The following is a 24,108-nucleotide window of genomic DNA, read 5'->3' as shown; positions in this document are numbered from 1 at the left end:
GTATTGTCGCTTGTTTCATAAAGATGATGAAGTCTTGGTAATCAGAAATCTCACCATAGAACTCAGACATTAAATCTTTGCTCAGAGATAGCTTTGGGACTGCAGGGGTTTCAAATAATTATCTAGCTTACAAAGTACTGAAGCGAGTTCCACTGTAAAAGCAAAGTGAGGACAGAGGTAAGAAGATATTTTAATCCATCTTATGGTTGCCATTGAGTGTTCCTATAATATTTTTCTCTGCGATCACCTATCTTTTGAGGCAGAAGAGACCTCATCGTATACATTCTCTTGCCCAACCTTCTAGTCTATTACACTGCTGTATTGATTACGATTTTATGATGTTTCCTTCAAGAAAGAGGGAGGCCCAGCTTAATTACACGCAATTCTCCCTTGTCTGAGAAAGGGCTACACATTTTTACGTGTGGAGGAAGACCCAGGCCCTGGGGTAATGTTGGGATTCGGAATCTAACACACCTCGATTTTTATTACCCATCATTTTCTGTTACCTCCTTCTCTTCTCCCTTCTATTAATCTTGATGAATGGTTCTCAGCCCTGGCTGTCCTGAACCACCTGGGGAGCTATTTAAACACTCCATTCCCCACGTGCAGACATTCTGCCTTAATTGACGATTGAGAGCCACCGAGAAACCGTAGTTGAGAGGACCCATGCAGAACTATGCTTTTATCTTCAGTGTTATAGTCTGTGTCCTTCTGAACCCTCAGCGTGGGAAGTGTAGATCTCAGGGTAGGGGAGGGCCAGGCTGGCCGTCAGGCGGCGCTATAGATTAGAAGGGCGAGCTGGGCAGCAGCACGCTGGGTTTGAATTCTCAGCCCGTCACTTACTAGCTGTGCGGCGAACCGAAATTTACTTAACATCTCTCTCCTCAGGTCTCCTCACCTGTCACATGTGGATAATAAAACCGTCGTCTATAGAGTTGTGATAAAACGAGTTAATATACACCGAGGGTTTAGAACAGTTCCCAGTACACGGCAAGAACTGTGAACTTGCTCAGTGTTTTTCAAAGGGGACCCAGAGGGCAAGGACAGAGGAGGAAAAAGGCATCGCTTCCCAAGGCCTGTGGGTTCTGAAAAGATGACGCTGGGCCCCACAGGAGACAGCAGAATGGCTGAGAGCTGTCAGGGAGAACAGGATGGCCCTTTGGGTAGGCACCGTAAATGGTCTGAAATGGAGTGAGTTCTACAGGCTCTTCCATTTTATACTTAGTTGGGGAAAGAAAACTTATGTGAAAAGAAGGGTCAAGGGAATACAATTGCTTGTATTGAAAGGGAGGTATACTTGAGCTCTAATAAATTCTGTTCATCCCCCAAACAGATCTGAATCTTTTTTTTTTTTTTTCTTCTTTTTTTAGAGGGAGGCCTAGCTCTTAAAATGCCTGCTTATCTGTAGAAGTCCCTATGGCAGAGATGTGATAAGCCCGGTTAAGCTGTCCCAAACACTGACACAGCTACAGCGATTCTTCTGGGTTGGCAGGGGTTGGGGTGGGCTGGGGAGGGGGCTCCTCAGCAGGGCTAAATTCCAAAGACTCACAGGTGAGAGACCCACAAAGGAGTGAGTCAGATGAAAAGGAAATTTCTGGCAAGAACGGAAAGTTAAGCACACCACCAGCAGTCCTCTCTCTGAAGTGAAGCCCAGACTTCTTGAGAATTTGTAAATTGTTCATTTTGGGACGAACGCTTCCCCCTTCGGTGGCAAAATGTCCGTTTTGGGGGCTCTCCTTCCTGTTCCGTACCTTTCTGTTTTGAGCCAGGCAAGGCTCAGGGAAGAGAATACAAGTTTAACACTGGCTTAAGCCCAAACTAATTAGGGAAGCAAACCCGCTGCTCCCCTCAAAACCGAAACATTGCATACCAGAATCAAGTCAAAATGACTTCTGGATTGTCTGTTATTTGGGAATATCTGCACTGCGGCTCCTTCAATTACCGAGTCTAATTTGGAGTTGGCTGCAGGTTTAAGTACTTTTAGCAGGAGAAGTTCATGAGTCATTCAGACTAAATCTAATTCATTTGTACAGTATTTCTCGGGCAAAGGTGGGTAGCTAGGGATTCACCTAAGTACGGACAAGAGGAAAACTGCAGTGTGAGGGACTTTCTAAAGGTCCCTAAGTGAGATGGCAGCTGAAATGGAAAATCGCATGCGGCTCTCCTCCTCTCCACCCCGTCCTGCCTCCTGGTCTGCCTTTGCTCGCCTGCTGGCAACTCCAACCCACCCCTACTCTCTCTCTGCACAAACGCGCGCAGGCTATTTGGGGGAAAACAGCCTGGTTCTAGCAGTGTTTACCTGTAGTATGTGTACATGCGTCTCCACATAGTGCACACCCTGTGAAAACCTGGAGACCGTGGTATTTGGATATAATTGAAAGGGCGCATGCTAATTTGGACCCTGTGACAGTGCGGTAACCAAGATTTGCAGTTGCAAACGGCTGACAGCTCAGCTATTGGGTGAAAAGAGGGTGATGGGAATCTGATTTGATGGGATGACCCTTTCTGACATGGGAACAAAGAAACCTGCATATCTATTTTTAACCAGGCTCTGGAGACTTCCAGTAATTGACATTTGGAGCTGAGGCTCATACTTGTCCCAGTTCCTGGGGATATTTGCATCTTACTCTGTGTTTGGGTTTTGTCTGTCTAGTCCTTCTGAGCAGGTTGGGAAGCGGCATTAGTGTCTTCAGTGGCAGAAGGCTCACAAAGGCCCTCCTCCTGCACCAGCTCCCTGAAGTCTGCCTTCATCCCGTCTGGCTGGGGCTTCAAACCTGGAGCCTGATGTTTTCAGTTCCAGGAAAATTGCAAACACTACTCGGAGCGTTTATGAGTTGTTTTACCTGAGTGCCACTGATAAGCTAAGTTTTTGCTTCATGGTTGTTATTTATGGGGGTAGGAGAAAGGGAGACATCAAGGTCGCATCCTTGAGTTGAGGTACAGCAGAAGCAATGAATGAAGCCAGAACTCGGTAGTTAGGGCTTCGTGCAAATCTTTCTCAAACAAGGTAGCGATCAGATTACAAAATTGCGAAGTCTGGGAATTTGGTTTTTGGGGTTTCCCTTGGTCTCCCTTTCCTTTCTCCATGGTGTTGGTCATTTTACCCATCTATATTCCTATATGTGGGTTTTATTCTACCTCTTGCTAAACAAAACAAAACCTCTTCCTATGAAAGAGAATGATGGATCCACACTGAGGTATAATGGACAAATGGGCTTCATGTGCTACTTCTCAGAGCACACGTTTGTTTTATGTTATGTTATTTCATTTTATTTTAATTTTAGCATTTTAGTAGGGATAAAGCCTTTAGGCAAAAGGAGTAAACCTTTTGTTTGGGGATTCCAGATATCTAGCAGGGGCCATATTTTCAGTTTAAGGTAGAGGTTGGAGTTTTCTTATTTCTCCTGGAATTATTAAAATGTCAACATTTAACTACTGAGATGCAGTTTCTCTCTGTAAGACCAGTCTCCCCTAAGATGAAAGTAAGAAGAGCATGAAATCTGGAAATATTTTGATGACACCGTTCTCTTCTTCTAATCAGTCACCAGCGCCGTTATTTGGAAAGCGCAAATCTCTTCACTCCAATTCAAAGTCAGGAGCAGTTTATAATGGCTCTTAGAATAGAGATCAAAACCCTTGGGAAGGTCGGCAAGACCACAGGAGATTCCAGCCTTCTGTGGCAACCCGGCTCCTTCATTTTCTGGAGCTCCCCCGACCTTCCACAGGGCTTCTTCCAGTTCCCCAACTATGCAATCCAGTGGACACCAGACAACCTCCTCCACACCAGTCCCTCCTTCCTCTGCATGAGAGGTCACCCTCACCTCTCACCTCCTCTCCATTCCCCAGCCCGCCCTGTCTCTCTAGATGACTGCAAATCACCCTGCAGATAGTGGAACAAATGTCACTTCCTCAGGGAATATTTTAATGACCAGGTCGCATCTACTTGTGATCTTATCCATTACAGGCGCTGAGACAATTTGCAATTATATATCTGTTTGTGCCATTATTTACTAGGTGTCTAAGTGTCTGTTTCCACAAGGACATAGCTGCATATGAATCATTTACCACTGATGTGCCCATCTCTCGCACACTGCCTGGCTCCCGGGTGCACTAAGTAGCAGTTATGATATCAAGGAGCTGGTAAATTAGGGGCATCTGGGTGGCTCAGTCGGTTAAGTGTCCAACTCTTGGCTTTAGACTCAGGTTATGATCTCATGGTTGTGGGTTCAAGCCCTGCATTGGGCTGTAAGCTGATGGTGTAGAGCCTTCTTGGGATTCTCTTTTTCCCCCTCTCTCTGCCCCTCTGCCACTCTCTCTCTCTCTTTCTCTCTCTCTCTCAAACAAATAAACTTAAAAAATATTTTTTTAAAAAAGAACTGGTAAATTATAGCAAACTCTTAAAGTTTTCTAGAAATTTTCTATCTTGATTGAATGAGCATCATTATAGTTTAATGATCGAAAAAAACTTAACTGGAGTTGTCTTCAAAACATGTATTATTTTCTTAGGTAAGTCTGATATACGTATGTGTGTATGTTTATACACAAATAAATGTGCAGCATAATTGGGATAATATTTAATTTCTCAAAGGATCCTTTGTATCTTCCATCATATTTTCTTTTCAAAAAAATCTTTGTGAATAAAGTAAGGCATTTTACTTTGAAAAAATTAAGATATCTTAATTTTATATATATATAATATATATATCTTATAGCAAGATACATATCTTACTATAGTAATAGTAGATATATTCTATAGTATATAGTATATATAGTAATATATATAGTATTTGGGATATAGTGTATACAGTAGTGTATATACATACACACTACAGTATATAGTATATTTCTACCATAGCATATAATAGATATATAATATACTAGTATATATAATACCCTAATGCATAGTGTATATGGCACATAATATATATTACACTATAGTATGTATCTCATATACTATATAACATGCATATAGCATATACACTGTATCTACACTAATTTACTAGTACATAATACAGAATACATAATCATTATGTATTCTATATAGATGTTGTATATATAATAGATATACAAATTTACCAGCATGTTACATATATTTATGAAAAGCCACACTGTAGGCTAGTAGCAAAGACAGAATTCATTACTGACTTATATAATCAAGAGTGATGGTTAAGATGGTGATGACTCTATGTGGGTGTTGTTGAAAAGCCTGACTCTAGACAACCCTTCCTTCCGTGTTGGCGTGTGTGAAAATGGATCCTTAATTTTTGCACTGTCTTCTGCTGTTTGCTTATGATAATAAATAGTTGGATGCTTTGAGAAGTCTTTCATTGCTGACTTTTCTGTAAAGTGAAAGGAAATAAAACAGTAGTCAGTCAGGAAGCAGCTCAGCCCAGAATGTGTTTGCTGCATGAGCACATTATTGGACCAGAGCCCCAGACCTACAGTTCATTGAGGATGCTCCTCCACTATTTGGACTATTGTCCTGAAAACTAAAGGACACATAATTTTAAGAAAGGCATATGGTCTTCTTTTCAGGTACATGGGATTAGGAAGAACAACAACAACAAAAGAGTTACGTGTGTGTATCATTTACTTTGCCTTAAGGACTTTGCTCAGTACTTCCATAAGTTTTATCTCGCTTTCTCTCTGTCTGTCTCTCTCTCTCTCTCTCTCTTTTTTTTTTTTTTAAGTAGGCTTCTCAACCAGTGTGGAGCCCAGTGCAGAGCCCAGAGCAGAGCCCAGGGTCGAGCATGAACCCATGACCCCAAGACCAAGACTGGAGCTGAGATCAAGAGTCATATGCTCAACCGACTGAGCCACCCAGACACCCTGCTTTATGTCTCTTATTTAACTCTCCGTGTATCCTGAGAGATATATGTATTGTTAATGACATAGCAGAAAAGTCAGTTAATTTGCATAATGTCACAGAAGTGGCCTGATTTGTGGAACTGTTCTACCACTCTGAGCTCTGTGAATCAATTCCATTGGCTTAAGATCTTCTCCTGAAGGCCTTTTTCCAGTTAAAGTGAGTATTCCACTGTAGATTTACCGTCCTATTAGATAGTTTCTAGGATCTATGAAATGATATGGCTGGTGTCATGTCAGGGCTTGTGGTTACCATGCCAGCCCTCAGGGATGCCTACAGAGCTGGTCTGTATACCGCTCCCAGTTCTTTAAAAAAAATTTTTTTTAATGTTTACTCATTTTTGAGAGAGAGAGAGAGAGAGAGAGAGAGCATAAGTGGGAGAGGGGCAGAGACAGAGGGATACAAAGAATCTACAGCAGGCTCCAGGCTGTCAGCACAGGGCCCAACACAGGGCTCAAACACACGAACTGCAAGATCATGACCTGAGCCAAAGTCAGACGCTCAACTGACTGAGCCTTCCAGGCACCCCTCCAGCTCCTAGTTCTTAACATGCCCCAAGCAGTGCTTTGGAGCATTCTTAATGGGATGGGTTTCCTGTGGTCCTCTTTCTTTGCAGTGGACAGCTATCATCCAACAGCTGCTTTGGTAATCCATCATCAATTCTCTACACCCTGGTCCTGTTAGAAACATCTTATAAACAACCAATACCATGTTGGCAATTCCCAGGCCCTGGTGTCGCTCCTGTCTTGCTATTTATTAAGCCCTACAATCATTTTTTATACTCAACTTCCTCCCAAACCCAGATTGGATGCTAGCTCCAGGCGGATGGCTATTTCTTTGCCTTGTTCGAAGGCAAGATGTTGTAATAACACGTCCTGGTCATGATTTTAAGCACCTTAAATATATTTTATTACATAATCCATAAAACCACACTGTGAGATAGGAAATACTGAAATTCTCCATTTTTTCTGAAAAAGAAACTAAGACAACAAAACAAGTTTTCTTAAGGACACACAGCTGGTAGGAGGTTGAGCTGAAGTTTTTGTCTCCAGGTGTTCTGTCTTATCTGAACTAATGCCAACCAATCCACACTGACAGGGCACCTGATGGGTGCAGTTGGACATTCTTGACTCAGTTTTCTACTTCTATTTTAAAGACATTTTTAAAAATGTTTATTATTTTGACAGAGACAGAGCATGAGCAGGGGAGGGGCGGAGAGAGAGGGAGACACAGAATTCAAAGCAGGCTCCAGGCTGTGAGCTGTCAGCACAGAGTCTGACGTGGGGCTCGGACCCATGACTCATGAGATCATGACCTGAGCCCAAGTCAGATGCTTAACCAACTGAGTCGCCCAGGTACCCCTCAGTTTTCAACTTTTATTTTGGCAAATCAGTATACCATATGTAGCGTGCTGCTGTGGCATAGAGATGGATGACTCTTGCTTAAAGATACACAGATAATTTTAATAAGACAGAACTGGAAGACAGGAAACATGCTTTGTATAACACAAGCCTCAGGCACAAGGGGATTTTAGACTGGAGCACCTCATGCCCTGGAGGGTGACACCTGCCACTCAGACATGGGAACAAGCCGGTCAAGTTACAAAGGGACAAGGTTCTGGGAATTTCAAGTGTGAGGTCAGAGACTCTTCTGCCATGGAGGAAACCCATAAAGTCTCAGAGGGTAACGAAGAAGTGGAGAGAATTCAGAATTTGGAGGAATGATGGAGAAACTGCAGAAGCGATCAGAGACCATGGGTCCTAGAGACTGTGAGTGCACATCATACCTCCCGCTCACTGAGCTAGTCACTATTTCAACCTCATTCTCAATCCTGTCTACTCTGACTCCTGCCATGGGACTCTGTCTGGTGTTTGGATTATCATCAACCCGGGAAATATTTTCTGTGGGATTTCATATTTGATTTCAATCATATTTGATTTGATCTGATTTTAAATTCAGTAGAAAAATGTTATGTATATGTATATAAAGATAATTTTGTTAGAATATATGTATTTCAATGAATCTGTAGCATAATGTGGAACCGACTTTCACTTCTGTTTAAAATCTTCGGCTGAATACAGGGTTTTCTTTGCAGACATTAGGGAACACACTCAGTTATTTACTAATCTGGGGTCCTTGGCAAATCTGTCTTGTGCCATGGTGATTTCCATGGCTTTCTTAGGTATTTGCGTAGGAGCAAATTCATGGTCATAAAACCATCCTTGAGCAACTTTGTTAATATCTTTAGCCTATGTGTTAAAAAACATTTCACAGTAATATGAAGTACATTCACATACTAGTTTTGGTTTTTCATGTTATGATCTTATTCAATATACTCTTTTGACCTAAAATAGCAAAAGTGATAAAAGATCATGGCCCTCCAAAAGGAGACCATTCGTTTTCTTAAAACCAAGTATAGCATCATGGATTAGTCTTAAGGTATTGATTCAATTTTTAGGGAAGCTAGATGCTATAAATATTATAAAGGTGCCATGAATACCTACTTGTCAGGGAGCAATGCACCCTGGACTTTCTCCATCCTGGACATGCAGCAAATATCCTATTGGCTGATATAAAGTCAGCGGTAAATTTGGGAATATAGTTAGCCACAAACAGGGGGAGCCTGGGCAGGATCTGGGCAGCACAGAAGAGGAGTGATGATAATCTATTGGCATCTCTCTTGCTGAGTGTGGTCATCGGGACACATCTTTGAAAACTCATGGCATTGCTTCTCTGTTCTCTATGTGGAAAAGCAGTTCGGTCTGATCATAAATGAGCATACCGTCTCCTACCTCACAGGGTTCCCCACGCTGAAGTTACAGGGCCTACTGTTCTCATCTTGAGAAAAGAACAATTAGTATATCTGCTGAAATGTCGAAATGAAAGAAATGCAGGGAAAATATCTCCAAATAAAAAACCCCAGCGTGAGCACAACAAAGCAAATTCTCACAACTCAGGGAGTTTTGATAAATGTGTTCACGAGCCTTATAAATGTAGCAGCCATGGGTGCCCTTGCCGGGAATATGTGGCTTAGAAAGAACAACCCTAAAAGTTTTAGATGTTGAACCACAAGTTAGAATGGAAGAAATAATTTTGCTATCTGGTCCTTTGAGAAGGAAATCTACCTGGTCCTTTTGGCAGAAATTCCCAGACATTCTAGCTATTCTGATCATTTGTTTCCCTCCTGCTTCAGGTAGCAAACTGCCAGTGGATGGGGGCGAGAAAATGTTGGGGTAAGAGAAATTATGTAAATGTTGCATTCCAGCAAGACAAATTTCAATCCTTTGAGCTCTTTTAAATGGTATGAATTCTAGAAATAAGACACAAAATTTAACCTTTTCATGCTAATAATGATTTCATAAAGCAAAACTCGTTAGTAACGGTGACAAATATGAAGTTCTATTGAACATTTAAATTCCAGAATATCAGCGAATGCCCCAGGGAGATATTTACCCAGCCAATGACTTTCTGATGTTATTAAGAAGTAATTTATTCAAGAAAGTCTCCATTCATGAGTTTACATAAGAACAATATCTACTTTACAAGGGCTTGTGTTCTCAGTATAGCGCATACCTAATTTACAATGACTTTTGGTTAAAATTTTCATTAGGTTGGTTCAATAGTATTTGATAATTTTAATTTAGTTTTATGAGATCCCAGGTTCCCATTTATAGGAAGGGAAAATGAATGCAGAGGAAATAAATTTTTAAAGAGCAAATTTATCTCTCAAATGAGCTCTGCTAATTTCAGCAGTAAATCTCAGGTGGAGGAAAGTTAACCTTTAGTATTTCTCTGGCAGTCCTTTTGGGCATAGTCTATGGGCATCCTTTAAAAAGCAGCTTAGGCCCACAGCATCACAGTGCTTTGCAACTATGCCGATATTTGCAGTGATTCTCTAAGAGACTCTTTTGTAAAATACCAAAATGGAAAAGGCACTCCAGCGTTTAAAGCATAGGGTGTTTTCATGGGGCTGAGCACAGGAAAAGGAATAGGCATAAATCAGGCCCAAGAAAGCAGAACCAAAGTAGATGAGAAGTGAATGCTACAGGTTTCTGAAACAAGGGTTAAGGACTACACAATTACCAGATGTCAGGAATTTAGGTAGGATGGCCATTATTCAAGCTGTAGTCAAGAATGTGAAATTGGGGCAGACACAGTCCCAAATACAGGACGAGAAAGCCACCTCATGGGGCCAGTCATGGGAGGATGGACCAACCCTGATAACGTGATGGGGAGTTTGCTCTGCTTAATTGGAGAAGGGATGAGTTAACAAGAGGTTGTGATACCCATGTGTGTGTGTACCTCCCCCCACCCCACCACACACAGAAAGTTAAGGTTTCTTTAGCAACTAGTTTTTCTGTTAACACTAACTGATTTACTCTTCCATGGGGGCGGCTCCAAACTCTTTTCCAGCTAATCAACAAATAGCATAGGGCCATGCGAAGCGAAATGCTCCCTCCATCTTATCAACAAATTGCCAATGAGGAAGCAAGTCTAAACTTTCACAATATTATCCCCATGTTGACAGAGGGATTGTAGATAAATTCCCCATCACATCATGCAGCAAGGTCCTGAAAATGTAACCATGGTTTGCATGGACTACTGGAACAGCTGTGGGTGCAAACGACTACAGAAGGCAATCTAGTCCCTGCCCTGCCACTACCATTCTGAACTGGACTCTTTCCTCCCATTCTTCCCCTCCCCAGTAGGGAGAGGACTGTTAAGCATTTATTCAATGAGTTTGATCAATGTAGAAAACCAAGCTAGATCGTTCACCTTCTACATGTCAGTTTTTATTTACTGAAGGCTCACTTTACTCTTTACCCGACTCATGCAAATGTCCATGGTCTACTAGGAAACAGACTATTTTCATATTCACACCCAGAACAGTCTTCTGTTCATCAGTAGGGGTCCTGGGCTATAAAGTCTGTCTCTGATCAAGTCAGGATTCAAATGAACATCAGCTAATTTTTTTAGGTCTTGGCACCTGAAACATCTCTTCTTCTTCTTTCTTAAGTGTTCTTTTTTAAATGTTTATCTATTTTGAGAGAGACAGAGAAAAAAAGTGAGAGGGAGAGAGAGGGAGAGAGAGAGAGGGAGGACATAAGTGGGGTAGGGGCAGAGAGAGAGGGAGAGAGAATCTCAATCAGCTTCCACACTGTCAGTGCAGAGCCAGACTCAGGGCCTGATCTCATGAACCGTGAGATCATGATCTGAGCCAAAATCAAGAGCCAGATGCTTAACTGACTGAGCCACCCAGGGCCCCATGAGACATCTTATAAAACCACTGAAACTAAAGTCAAAAGTCCTGTGTGTTAGATGTATACGGACTATACAGTCTGTCTAAAACACAGTCTGTTAGCATTAGAAGTAAATCTACAGAATATATTGTGTGTGATTGTCATTGTCATTATAAGTTACAGCTCTGCATTTTATAGTATATAATGAAATGGGATGATAAAAGTGACATCAGGCTTTGAATTCCAGTGTCTAAATCACCCATTTTATTCATAATTTGGCAGCTAAATGTCTTTTAAATACTGTGCAAAGTTTTATGATTCAATGTTTGCCTAAAGAATGGAAAGAAATGTGTTAAGCTGCATTGCTAAGTAGAATCAGACTGTACTGCATAAAACCATCAGAAGACAGGTGTTCGATCTAGTTTCTTTTGGCCTCTGAGAAGAGGAGTGCAGGGCCAAAATTTGAGCTGATCTATCTACCTCTGGACACCCCTTCCCCCAAGGATCATCAAATCCATGCGTTGCACTGAGCAAATTAAGAGTTGATCTGCTTTCCACTGCTGCATTCCATTTGTTCTGAAAACCCTCTCAACCTCTTCTTTTCTCCTAAGAGATTGATATTTTGGTCTCCAGTGGTCATTTGTGTTTAGCCTCCTGCCTTTTGTTAGCTTTGCTGTGACCAAAGAGAATTCATCAGTAGGTAGGAATCTTAACTCACAGTGGTTAAAGGCTCAGTGAAGTAGCTTCCAGTGCTATGAATATTAGGTGCCTGCTAGTTTTCTTGAAGATTCAGAAGCCCATGAATGTTGTTTCTCTGATTTTGGAGCTTCAAAGCAAGACATTCTATTCTTGTGATGGAAGGTGGCCTAATTTGACAAAGCACTCATTATTTGTGATTTTTATTTTACCTAACCCTCTGCCAATATAAAGGGCTTTCCATTCCCATCCCCTCTATCATTCATATTCCTGGCACGACTGGTAAGAAGCATCTGCATCGAGTTTCTAGATTCACTTTGTTTTGACTCTGACTCCAATAAGTAATCATGGTCAGCCCTCACATTCATGGAGGAGAAACCCACTTTGCATTGAGACCCCCAAGACTTAGGCAGACCTGTGAACGTCCTATTACTACCTAGAATGTTCACCCGTCTGTTGGATCATATTAAAGCAATCATAATTCTCTATTATCACTACTTTCTCCCTTTAGCCCAAGGCATGAATGCCATGCAATGTGTGAAAAATCACAACATGGATAAGTCCCCAAGATGCTATTAATCATTCCTCTAGGTACAGGAAGTTTGAGAGGGTTTTTTTCTTTGTTGTTGTTTGTTTGGTTTGGTTTGGTAAGAGTAGGAGGCCATGGAGGTAGAAATTATAAAAAGAGGTGGAGAAAGGGGACAAGAAAGAGCGAGAAGGAAAAGAAACTCCAGATCTCTGGAGACACTCTTGCCTAATGGCCTCTGCCTTTGGCTCTCTTTACAAAACTCTGGGGCTTGACAGGCTCTGAACTGGTTTTTTGCCACCCTCTCAATTAGAGAGGCTAATCCTAATATTAATGAACACTGCTGAACAATAAAATGTGTAAAATATCTTTCCTCTCATAACCAAGAGATCATACATGATCCAGATCATAACTACGATCCATGCAATGCATATGTATTTTAGGATTAAGTAACTTTTTCCTTTCCGATCTGTGGCTCTAAATCTGTGCCATATGTCACCTAACAAGGTATTTTCCATTATTCTTTTATTCAGTTCACTGCATTTTGTTCCTCTTGTCCCTTGAAAATTAGCCTGTCTGTAATCAGAAATCACTTCTATTCACAGTTCAGTGCCTCTACTGTAGATGTGGCAAATGCTTGTTTACCGGGCTGGTAATTGGATTAAAACATTGAAAAGAAACAGAAAAATGGAATGTGTTGAAAAAAAAAACACAAGCATAAAATCAACAAAACCAAAACAAATTAAAAAGCTCTAATGAATAAAATGGCTATTAATAGAAATCATTTATCAGTAACAATGTTCCTGAGTTTGTGGTCCTCAATACTCAATGGAAATGATATTTAAAAACCTAAGAGAAAAAGGAAAAGGATTCTGAATAGCTTTACTGTAAGCATGACTTGAAAGTGGTTGATTAGTTTCTGTGTTCTTCTGGGGTGTCTTGAGACATGGGCAGTGTATAAATCTTCACAGGTCTGGATACAGAAATACCACAGTCAGGAAAGCACCTGTGTTAAGTTATTTAAGGGGACTTAATTTTCTTTCAAATTTGGACATTATTATTTTGATACTTGAAATCACAGAAACAAAAAAATAAGTATGACCTCTTTCCACAGAGCCTTGCTGAGTGGCATGAACAGGTGACTGTGATATTGACAGTCATTGGGTGTGGTGTGCCATTTTGTCAATTGAGGAGTGACAGGGTTGGTGTATAGTCAACTGTTTACAACCTAAAAACTATACCCATGTGCCTAATTTTCTGAACATTCTTCCAATAACCTTATTCAAAATATTTTAAGAGAAGCTAATGCTTTAAGAAAACAAAACACCTTGCAACAAAATAACCAAGAGTAGAATATGAAATCAACTAGTCATACAGGAATTTCAATATCCAACAACAGGTAGGCTTTTATATAAATGGGATCCAAAGAGACAAAGGATCAGACTCAATACTAAACAACATCCAGAAGAGAAAAATCCAAAGAGAAACAACAGCACTACTCTTATATTAGGAAGCAGAAATCAGATAAGCGAATCCATGTGATTAAGCCACCACCACTACCTTTAACAGGTGTCTTCAAGCAGTCCATCTTAAGCCTACAGAAGAAGGAAGCTCTTACCTGCCTTAGCTGGATAACTCCTTTCTTTAGTTCTGTAGACCTGAAGATGAAAAAAAAAAAAAGAAATTAAGTTCAGTCCCTGAATTTGAGAAAGACATTCTATGCTAACATATCCTTAAAAAAATTGCTCACTTTTTTATTAAAAAAAGTTGCAGTGAAAGCAATGTATAACAAGCAAATGAGATGACTTTTGTGTGATTTGCTATTGCAGATTGCTCATTGTGCTCATGGACCTAAAGTGAAGGCAGAAGTGAAATTTACTTGTCAGGGACCTCTTCAATTCTCAGAGTAAAACGATAGCACTGCATTAATTGATTTCTGATTTCTGCCACATCTGTGTTGATGAGATTTTTATTAGAGTTTGTCTATATTACCTTGGGGATTTTGATGTCTGATGTTTACCTTTTATTTGATCCATATCAATTGAATTGGGGGCAGGAGGAAAATTAATGCCTTTCTTCTGCCATCAAAATTCTATCCAGGGACTTAATGTCAGAGATTATTATGGGAATCTGCTTGGTCTGTTTTACTTATGGTGTAAAATATAGAACATCAGCTAGTTATTCTGGTCCAATGCTCACTAAAATCCATTTACTATATGTAACATTATTTTTTTGGTCAGGCAATAAAAATTGGGTTCTGAAGTGTTTTATATGAGTTACAATTCATTTTTGTGATTGTCAGAGGTATAAGATTGATGAATTAGTGAGAGGTGAGGAGTATTCTATTATAAACAGAAAGCGTAAACCCAATTCTAGAAACTCGGAATCCATTGGCCTGGGTCAGAAGTTGTCAAAGTATAGCCTGTGGGCCAAATCCAGCCTGCTACCTGTTTTCATAGGACTCATGAACTACAAATGGTTTCTCCCTTAAAAAAAAAAAAGTTTATTTATTTACTTCGAGAGAGAGAGAGAGAGAGAAAGCACAAGTGGGGGAGAGGCAAAGAGAGAGGGAGAGAGAGAGTCCCAAGCAGTCTCTGCACGGTCAGTGAGGAACCCAATGTGGGGCTCGAACTCACAAACCATGAGACCATAACCTGAACTGAAGTCTATGTTTAACTGACTGAGCCACCTGGGCACCCCCAAATGGTTTTTTACCTTATTATATGCCTGAAAAATCAAAAGAAAAATAATATCTCACAGCATATAAAAATTCTACAAAATTCAAATTTCAGTTTCCATTAATAAAGGTTTATTGGAAAACAACCACACATACTTGTTTACATGTTGTCTATGGCTGCTCTCATTCTACAACTGTAGAGGTGAGTAGGAACAGAAGCGATAGGACCTACAAAATTTATACTATTTACTACTTAGTCCTTTAAGAAAAAATGTATTGACCCCTGGCTTAGGCTGTGATTGATTTCACCTTTGTTGGGGATAAGGAGGCTAATGTGATGAGACCCTAATAATTAAGGTTAATCAATATAGATAGGTGAGTGATAGCTTTTATTAAAATAAAAATGACTATATTTCATTCTGGGGTCATCTAAGTCACTCATCACAGATCATAAAGGGCATACTTATGAAAAAATGGAGTCCTTAACTGCTTGTGCAGGAAGTTCTAGGTTGGCTTTATTGCTATACTATAGTTATTTATCAAATCTACTTTTCATCTTATAATAAAACTTCAAGACTTTCCTTAATATTTGATAAAAATACCTAGAACATTAACACAGTATGGAATGAATAAAAAAGAAGCAAAACACAAATATATATATATATATTATATATATTATATATATATATAATATATATATATGATATATAATGATTTAAATGAAGCATTTGTATGATGTTTAAAAACAGAAACAACCAAAATATATTTTTAATGAAAAGATATATATGCATAACATGTATATTCACCCATGTGTAGTAAAGAGTTAACCTTGCTCAAAGAGAGGTCTGGCCTTTGCCCTTGGCTCTTGGGAGATAATTTTGAAGTCCTTTGAATATCCTGCCTGATAAGAGTATCATTGTTTGTCCGGGGGCCTCAGGTTGTACCAGATAGTCTATAATACCGATGGGATTTATGGTACATAGGGAAGCCTTGGATCATGCATATCACCTCAACTTCTGGAGGGGCTGGAGACCAAGGTTAGCCCAGCAGATGATCAACCATGTTTATGTGACTAAGCCCCAATAAAAACTCGGAACACCAAGGCTTGGGTGGGCTTCTGTGGTTGGTAACGCTATGTATATATTGTCACGTGTCATCTGTGGGAGAAGTAAGCACTGTCCACACAATGCCACCGGGACAGGACCGCTAAGTGCTGTGTACTTGGAGCCTTCCTGGACCCTGTTCCATGTGCTGCTTCCCTTGGCTGTTTTTCTGTCCTTTGACTGTAATAAACCGTAACTGTGAGAATAGCAGCTTTAGTGAGTTTGGTGTTATCCTTCCAGCAAATTATGGAACCTGAGGTTGGTTTGGGGGACCTGCTAACTTATAGCTGGTGTCAGAGTAAGCATGGGCTTGGGGACTCCTAAAAACTATAGTATGTGTACATTTAAAAAAAATTTATGTACACATACATACATATATATCACAAAAAATCATGTCAATGGTTACCAAGAGTGGGTAGTGGGCATGACACGTAGTTTCTAGTATGCTAGCATCCTAGGATCTGATGGTAATTAAATGGATAATAACATGTAATTATTCTTTTTTATTTTTTAAATTATTTTAACATTTATTTATTTTTCAGAGAGAGAGACAGAACATGAGCTGGGGAGGGGCAGAAAGAGAGGGAGACAGAGAATCCAAAGCAGGCTCCAGGCTCAGAGCTGTCAGCAAGGGCTCAACGTGGGGCTCGAACTCACGAGCTGTGAGATCATGACCTGAGCTGAAGTCAGACACTCAACCAACTGAGCCACCCCCAACATATAATTATTCTTCAAGCTTTACTTATACATTTTACATACTCTCCTGTATTTATGATATCTCAATATTTTTTTAAAAAAGGTAAAAACTCCCGATAGAGCATGTTACTATAAACACACACACACACACACACACACACACACACACACACACACTGTCCAGTGTAGCATCAGAATCATTCAGCTACACAAAATGTTGCGATTTTGTCCTTTGTCTTATTACTCAAGGACTATAACCTATTTTTCACGAAAAAAGTCACTTTGTTGTTCAAGGATCAAAATCACAATTCCCATGGTCATGTGCTAGAACATTGGTTTTAGTTTGTTTTATTTGCTATTTGCTGGAATCTTGGAAACTCTGTCCCACTTACATGTGTATCTTGGAAAGTAATGTTTGATTTCTCTTGTTTTTATTTAGGTGTAACAGAATGAACTACCTTTGTATAGGTTAGATGAAATGACTAACATCTCAGTTACACAGGAGAGTCACACATGATCACAACAATGAACTATAACCTCTTCCATGAACAGGAACTGAGATTTCTCTCCCCCTTGAAGCACTACCCCAGTTCTGGGACTATTATGTGTGTGGGTAAGTAATTTTAAACTGATTGACTGTGAGAAGGATTCAAACCTATCAACACTTGGTCCCCTATGTCCACGGAGATCCATTTGTGCCCAGTTTCCAGACTTTTTGCAACCATTGAGTGTCCACACAGAACATGCAATACTGTCAAATAGAAAGACCACTATCATCTTCCAAGCAGCAAAGAGTAGCTTAAAAAAAGTACATGATTCTTTATAGTCAGATCACTGAACTTCTTTAGCAATTGCTACTGCTTAGTATCTGATAAGTCTGATGATAGCCCCCAAATAGAGATATTTTAATATGGTTACAGGTAAAGCAATTTTAAGTATTCATTTAACTTCTCAAAGTATCAGATATAATTTACTGACCTTTAAAAATAACGTAAAAATCAATAGTTCAGAAACATTTTTGTTAGATGTTAGGGGCATGAATCTCTCTCTCTCTTTTATGTTTATTTATTTTTGAGAGAGACCCTAAGTGGGGGAAGAGCAGAGAGAGAGGAAGACAGAGGATCCCAAGTAGGCCACGTGCTGACAACAGAGAGCCTGATGCTGAGCTTGAACTCATGAACCACAAGATCACTGACCTGAGCCATAGTCAGACACTTAACTGACTGAGCCATCAAGACGCCCCATGAATATCTCTTTTAATGTAATAACATTATAGGTAACAAAGGCAAACACCACAAAGATGGGTGGTAACTAGTTGTGTAGAATAGTCAAAGTGTGCCAAAGAAGTAGAATTTTGCTAAAGCCCTCTATCAGTGGTCTGCTCAAAGGGATACATACAGACCGAAGACAGAAACTTACCAGGTCATCTTATAAAGTGACTGCCTTTTTGAATCCATCCGGACGGACCCGTGGTCGGAAGTCAATTGCTGGTAATTGCATTAGCAGGGCTTCATCTGATTCTATTGTTCATATGGCCCCAAATAATCAGGCCACTCTCATTGATTGTTCTGGCCAACAGAACAACTCAATCAAATTGACCCGTGGCAACTTGTTTCATTGTGTAGCAGATAGCAGTTAGGATTCTCCCAAAGCCGCGGCGGCCATATTTGGGCCATTTAAAGCACTAAACGCTAGGCTGCTTCCAAGGAAAGAACGTGGTGATGGAGAGCAAAGTGCTGGGTAGCAGCACTGCATGTTCAAGATGGGACTCAGATTCACTAAGGGAGGTCTCAAATTTTTGTGTGTAACAATCACAAGTTCATGGAACTTTTGTAGAAACTCTGATTCCTAGGTCCCAGTCCAGAGATACAGATTCAGTATTTTGTATTGGGGCCCCAGGGATATGCACTTTCCAGAACTACCCAAGTCATTCTGATATTGCTGGTCTCAAAGAAAATTGGAAAAACACTAACCCTAAAATGTCAGAACTGCTTCTAAGCTTCCAAAAGGGGCAGCTGGTTCCTACTGTCGCCATATAATCCATGTGCTTAAGGCCAGGCAGAACCTTGTGGCGGCCTCACATTTTACGGCCAAGCAGAAAAGGTTGCATCCCGTGGCCCTGTCCACAAGCCTTAAGATTCATTTTGCCATTATATGAATGGTACTTACTTGGCTTCTATATAATTTTAAGGATGTAAAAGATTTGGTCCTCTAAAAGCATCTTATTAACATCATGTAAATGTATACTCGAATGTCCCCAGGGAATGATCCTTGGCAGATTTCTTTCCCCAGACTATACATTGCTAATGGTCATCATTACCTTAGAGCTGTCAAATAAAACCATGAGCAGCTGGCCTGAATTGGTCTGCTTTTTTTCTTGGGACTATATTAAAAGATTTTATATTGTTAATAAATGGAGAAAATTAGAGGTTAAGTATTTAGCTTACCCAGCCCTTAGAATAATGACTAATTATAAAGACAGTTTTGATTTAATTCCCCAAATTTAAATATGGCATTCACAGTTATTAAAAGCCTAAGAGCTAAGCTGTAAACTACCTGTTTTATCTTTTGTCAAGGTATGATCAGAATTTTGTTGTTTGGTAAGTGACCTGTTTTGTCTAGTGGTTACAGCTGGGCTGGCCCATCAGTAAGGGTGTGATTACTCTCACTGGAAACTCAGACTGGGACTGAAAGTCCACTTTCAGCATTCAGCAAGCGTATGCTGAATATGTGCTCCGCTTAAAGCATGTATGAGACTCGGTCCTTGCCTGCCAGAGAATGCAATCTTAAATAAGCAGCAATTATACTATGAAAAATGTGTAAGATCTCTAAGAAAAGTTCAAGGTAAATTGCCTAGGGTTCAGAGGGAAAGGAAATTATATCTTGTGAGGACAAATGAATATGTCATGAAAGAGGTGACATTAGCAATGGCAGGTAAGCATGGGGTGTGTTGCAAAAATGCATGCTCCGACCTAGGTAGTGTGCCGACTGCATTTTGGGAGTGAGAGTAGATGACAGCCCTGTTATTCTTCTATGTGTTTGGGTCCTGGCTCTGAGCAAGGCAACTCTACTTTCAAAGTAGGACCAAGATTTGCATGACCCCTTTAGGAAGAATATATCATGCATAGTTTGGAAATAAAATCACGTCATTCAGCTTTTAACATTGTAGTCTGATGGGAGCCAACAAGATGATGTTCTGTTCCCAGCTCTGTAAAGTCATTACACTAGTTCTCTCTGTGTCTCCGTGTTGCCACCAGTGCAATTCAATTCTTAGGATTCTTCCTGATCTCAAAGGAGCATCAGCATAATGAAAGCTTTTACTTGATTAGGATTTTACTCTTCTCAAAACAACTGATATGTTATCTCTTTTAATTTATATAACCAACCTTTCAGGGAATTTGAGCTGACATTTTAATCTCTAATTTTGCAGGTGAGGAAGTTAAAGCTGAGAGGAGAAAAGTACATCTTCCAAGACCACACTACTTACTTTCAGTGAGAGGGCCACCATTTAAACCCACATCTATTGCCACTGAAAGCCACGATTAAGCTACCTCTCCTCACAGTCAGGAGTGGACATACAAATAGTTTGTAATAGAGACAATGTTAAAACTCCATGAACTATAACCCAAGTAATATTCTTGCTCAAGTTTCTAGGTGTTTTTTTTTTTTTATGTGTAGTTTTTAGGGGGAAAAATCATGAAAAACAAAACAGCAAATAATAAAACAACAACAAATAAAAGCTAGTTTCAGAGAAAGTAAGATAGAAACAGTTGGGTCAACCCAATATTAAGTATCTCGGATAGGACATGACACTTAATATATATGTTGTTTTTAGCCCAAAAGGCTTAACACAAATTCATCAGTCCTCTAAATTGCACCTTCCACTTTATAGGAAACATGGCAGACAGAGGAATGAGCTAAACGGCACCAAGAGGGAGTAACCAGTCAAATCCAGATAGGACATGACACTTAATACATATGTTGTTTTTAGCCCAAAAGGCTTAACACAAATTCATCAGGCCTCTAAATTGCACCTTCCACTTTATAGGAAACATGGCAGACAGAGGAATGAGCTAAACGGCACCAAGAGGGAGTAACCAGTCAAATCCAGAAGGTGGGGCATTCTGGTGGGACAACTTTCTTGGCTTCCTTAACAGATGAAGGTCACAAATTGGGGGATGGGGCTGAGCAATGCAGGGGGTGATGGGAGGGAAGGATTGGAAAGAGAGCCGAGGAGAATGTGGCATGCTCTCCTGATGACGGTGAGGGTCTCAGGGATGACTGCACATGGTAAAACTTACACATGGCATGTTTTAATATGTACAGCTCGTTGTATGTCAGCTACACTGCAATAAAACTGCTACAAATGTTAAAAGAGGAAGCGATTCACAGTACTCGAAAAATGTTCACTCTAAGTTCTGGGTGGCTCATCTCTCCCTCTAGGCTGCTGTTTTGCCACGATTGTCCATTTCATCCCTTTGAACAGCTGAGAAAACGGAAATACTTGCTTGGCTGCTATTGAGAAGCTGTGCCTCTTTGGGGCACAGGATTTGAGCAGTTAATGTAGTCAAAAGGACTACTGTGAGGTTGTGCAGAGAACCATGGGGTTAGGCTTCAAGATAAAAAGCTAAAAGGAGCTGTCATTCCGAGATGCCCAGCAAAATCCCTACTGGGAAATGGTATGGGATACGCCCCTGGAGAGCTAAAAGGGCTCAATTTTATTTCCATCTGAACTTCTTCTGATTCCACCTTGTGCACTGATCCCAGGGGTTCCAGTGGATTGGGACTAATGGCATGTGCATTCACAGGGGCGCCTTTGAAAAATCAAATTTGCATAAGCCCACACACACCACAGAGTGTTTAAAAGATCCATCAATAAGTGTAATACTGCTCCTGCAGATAAAAATAAAATGACTCCTTGAAATTTAGGGGACATATTCAAAAACTTCAATAATGCTTTTTGAGTTATAGGAAACATTTCAAGACCGATTTAGTTGTGACCAGCTTGGCAACTATTCCTGTGGCCTCTTAACGCTTAAAAACGTCTCCATTCAGTGTGCCAACACCTGAGAACACTAGCCCAAAGTCAGAAATACATACACTTTCATTTATTTGGAAGGAGCTAAAGGCAGGAACGCATTTTGAATGTTTTGTTTTTTCCAAAACAAATACTTGTTTGATTTTCACAACATCCACTGATATAGGCAGTCACTATAATAAAAGGTTGACCCCAGACACTGTTCCTGATTCTATTGCACAATATATTTTTTTTAAAGTTGCCTGTTTGAGCGATAATAGCTCTAACTGCCACAGTTACCATGCTGGTGGATTGATTCATTTATTCAAATAGCATGGTGCCTTTCAACCTGACATCTTAAAACATTTTCAAATGAAACAGGGACCCTTTGGATTATCTAGAATGTGTATTCATTCTCCTTGCTATTCTTTAGAACTCCATCAGGTTCTCATCTGATACACTTTGGAGGGCCTTCGGCTTAATAAATGTAGGCTGAGGTGTGTGTGTGTGTGTGAACATGTATACACAACGAAAAATCCTCAGAATCGGCTGTGAGGTGAACTAGCTAGCCTCTTTCTTGCTGGCATACAAACTTCCCTTTCAGGCTGGAACCTTGGCCGATTCTGAGACAAGTCATTTCGAGGCTTTCCTTCCCTGGCCCTCTGAGCTACTCACATTACCACTTGAGACCCTTCCTGGTTTCTTCTGCTTCGTTCAAAGGGCAGAACTGATGTGGGCTGCTTGAGGTCACTGGCCAGTTGGAGGCAGAGCTGTCACCATTGTTGGGCTGCCTGGGGCTATGCAGGGCACTGACCTGTGACCTTCCTTCCCCCAACTCCTGTCCCCTGGGGAGACACTGAATCCACATAGGCCCTTTGACCTGGAACTAATTTGACCAATAGGACTCTAAAAATCTACTCAGTCACTGGTGCCTGGCTGGGACTCTTCTCCCAGAATAGGGGAAAGGTAAAACTCTGAGGGTCCCGAATGGAAAGAATGGATTGGCACTGCTTGGTTGGCGAGGGGATTTAGGAACCCAAGAGGTGACCATGGAAATCAGCAACTCTGAGATGCCCGGACACCTACCCCAGATGGCAACAGAGCCACAGGAAGATTCTTCTCCCTTCACAACCAGGGAGAAGGACAAAGCCTGCTGAGAAAGTCCCCAACCCTTAGGATCCCTGGGGCCTGACTGGAGGGCTGGAACCCTATTACAGGTTTCAAGGACTTTAGCTCCATTCCTGAACCATGAGTTGCTGGTGACTGGGATAAACTTGCACAAATACTTTCCGTGGAACTTTATCTTTTCTTCTTCCTTAAAATTTTATGAGCTTTTCTACCAAATGAGTTATCTGTGCACCTTAACTTTTAGGAACAATTTGCAAGATGCTGATATATCCAGCCCTACCTACCTCCCCTGAGCAATCCTAGCTCCTAGAGTTTAGTGATAAGTGATTTGCAAAAATAGAGCATTACCCTTCTTTTAAAACTAACTTGTGATGCATTGAAATTGAAATTAAAGAATAAAATGATATTTGCTTTATTATATCAGTATTATATTTATTTTCAACTATAAAGTGAGTGCTCATTCGATACAGAATTTTAATGCCCGTTGGTAGGTTTATGTATCCAGGCTAGACATGGGTCTTCCAAGGGGGGCCTGCTCTTATCTTCTTGAGGACAGATAATTAAAGAGATAATTCAAGGTATTTGGATTACAAGAAAAAGTAGAAATTTCTTTCTTGCTTATACATATGTTTACGTATATCCATAATATATTCTTGTGCATATTATGTGTTTGTAACGCAGAGCCATCGGAAAGCCGATTTGCAGACAATTTTGCTAGTTCCACAAATTTATGGGCATAAGCTCTGTTTTTAAATTTGATTTCTGTGATCTTTTCCATGGGCAGGCATACTCCTTGGCCCTAGGAACAAGTTTTGACCTTTTCAGCTCTTTTATTCAGTTTGACATTAATTTTTCTTCTTTATTCTTAACAGGTTTTCATTGTACTTAGTGAACAATACAGGGGCCCTGGGGGCCAAATAAACCTGTAAAGTGCCCATGAATGTTAACCAAAGACTTACAGCACTACATGATTAAAAGCTTTAAATTCTCAAAGAGCAACATGATTAATCCAGTACCACAGTGCTGAGTGGCTTCACACTGGCTTCATTTGTTGGTATTGTTATTTTCCTTGGTTACATTTGATTTGTTGGAATGATGATGATTTTAGTTGGCACAGTTCATTCCCACCACCATCTCTCTGCAGTCGCAAAAATGTCTT

At 40.4% G+C, this 24,108-nt stretch overlaps 1 long non-coding RNA gene across 1 annotated transcript in view; it reads right to left on the bottom strand.

Annotated features, from left to right (window-relative positions):
• Positions 1-13,987, bottom strand: part of LOC122240562 — a 67,776-nt gene extending 53,789 nt beyond the window's left edge. Inside the window, exon 1 of the long non-coding RNA XR_006220342.1 lies at positions 13,947-13,987. This is a non-coding gene — a long non-coding RNA (uncharacterized LOC122240562). The remainder of the gene's footprint in view (positions 1-13,946) is intronic.
• Positions 13,988-24,108: the final 10,121 nt, after the last annotated feature.

The sequence above is a fragment of the Panthera tigris genome, chromosome B4 (assembly GCF_018350195.1).
Source record: "Panthera tigris isolate Pti1 chromosome B4, P.tigris_Pti1_mat1.1, whole genome shotgun sequence".
Taxonomy (NCBI): Eukaryota; Metazoa; Chordata; class Mammalia; order Carnivora; family Felidae; genus Panthera; species Panthera tigris.
Note: the sequence above shows the minus strand (reverse complement) of the source record. Positions and strands in the feature narration are given on the sequence as shown.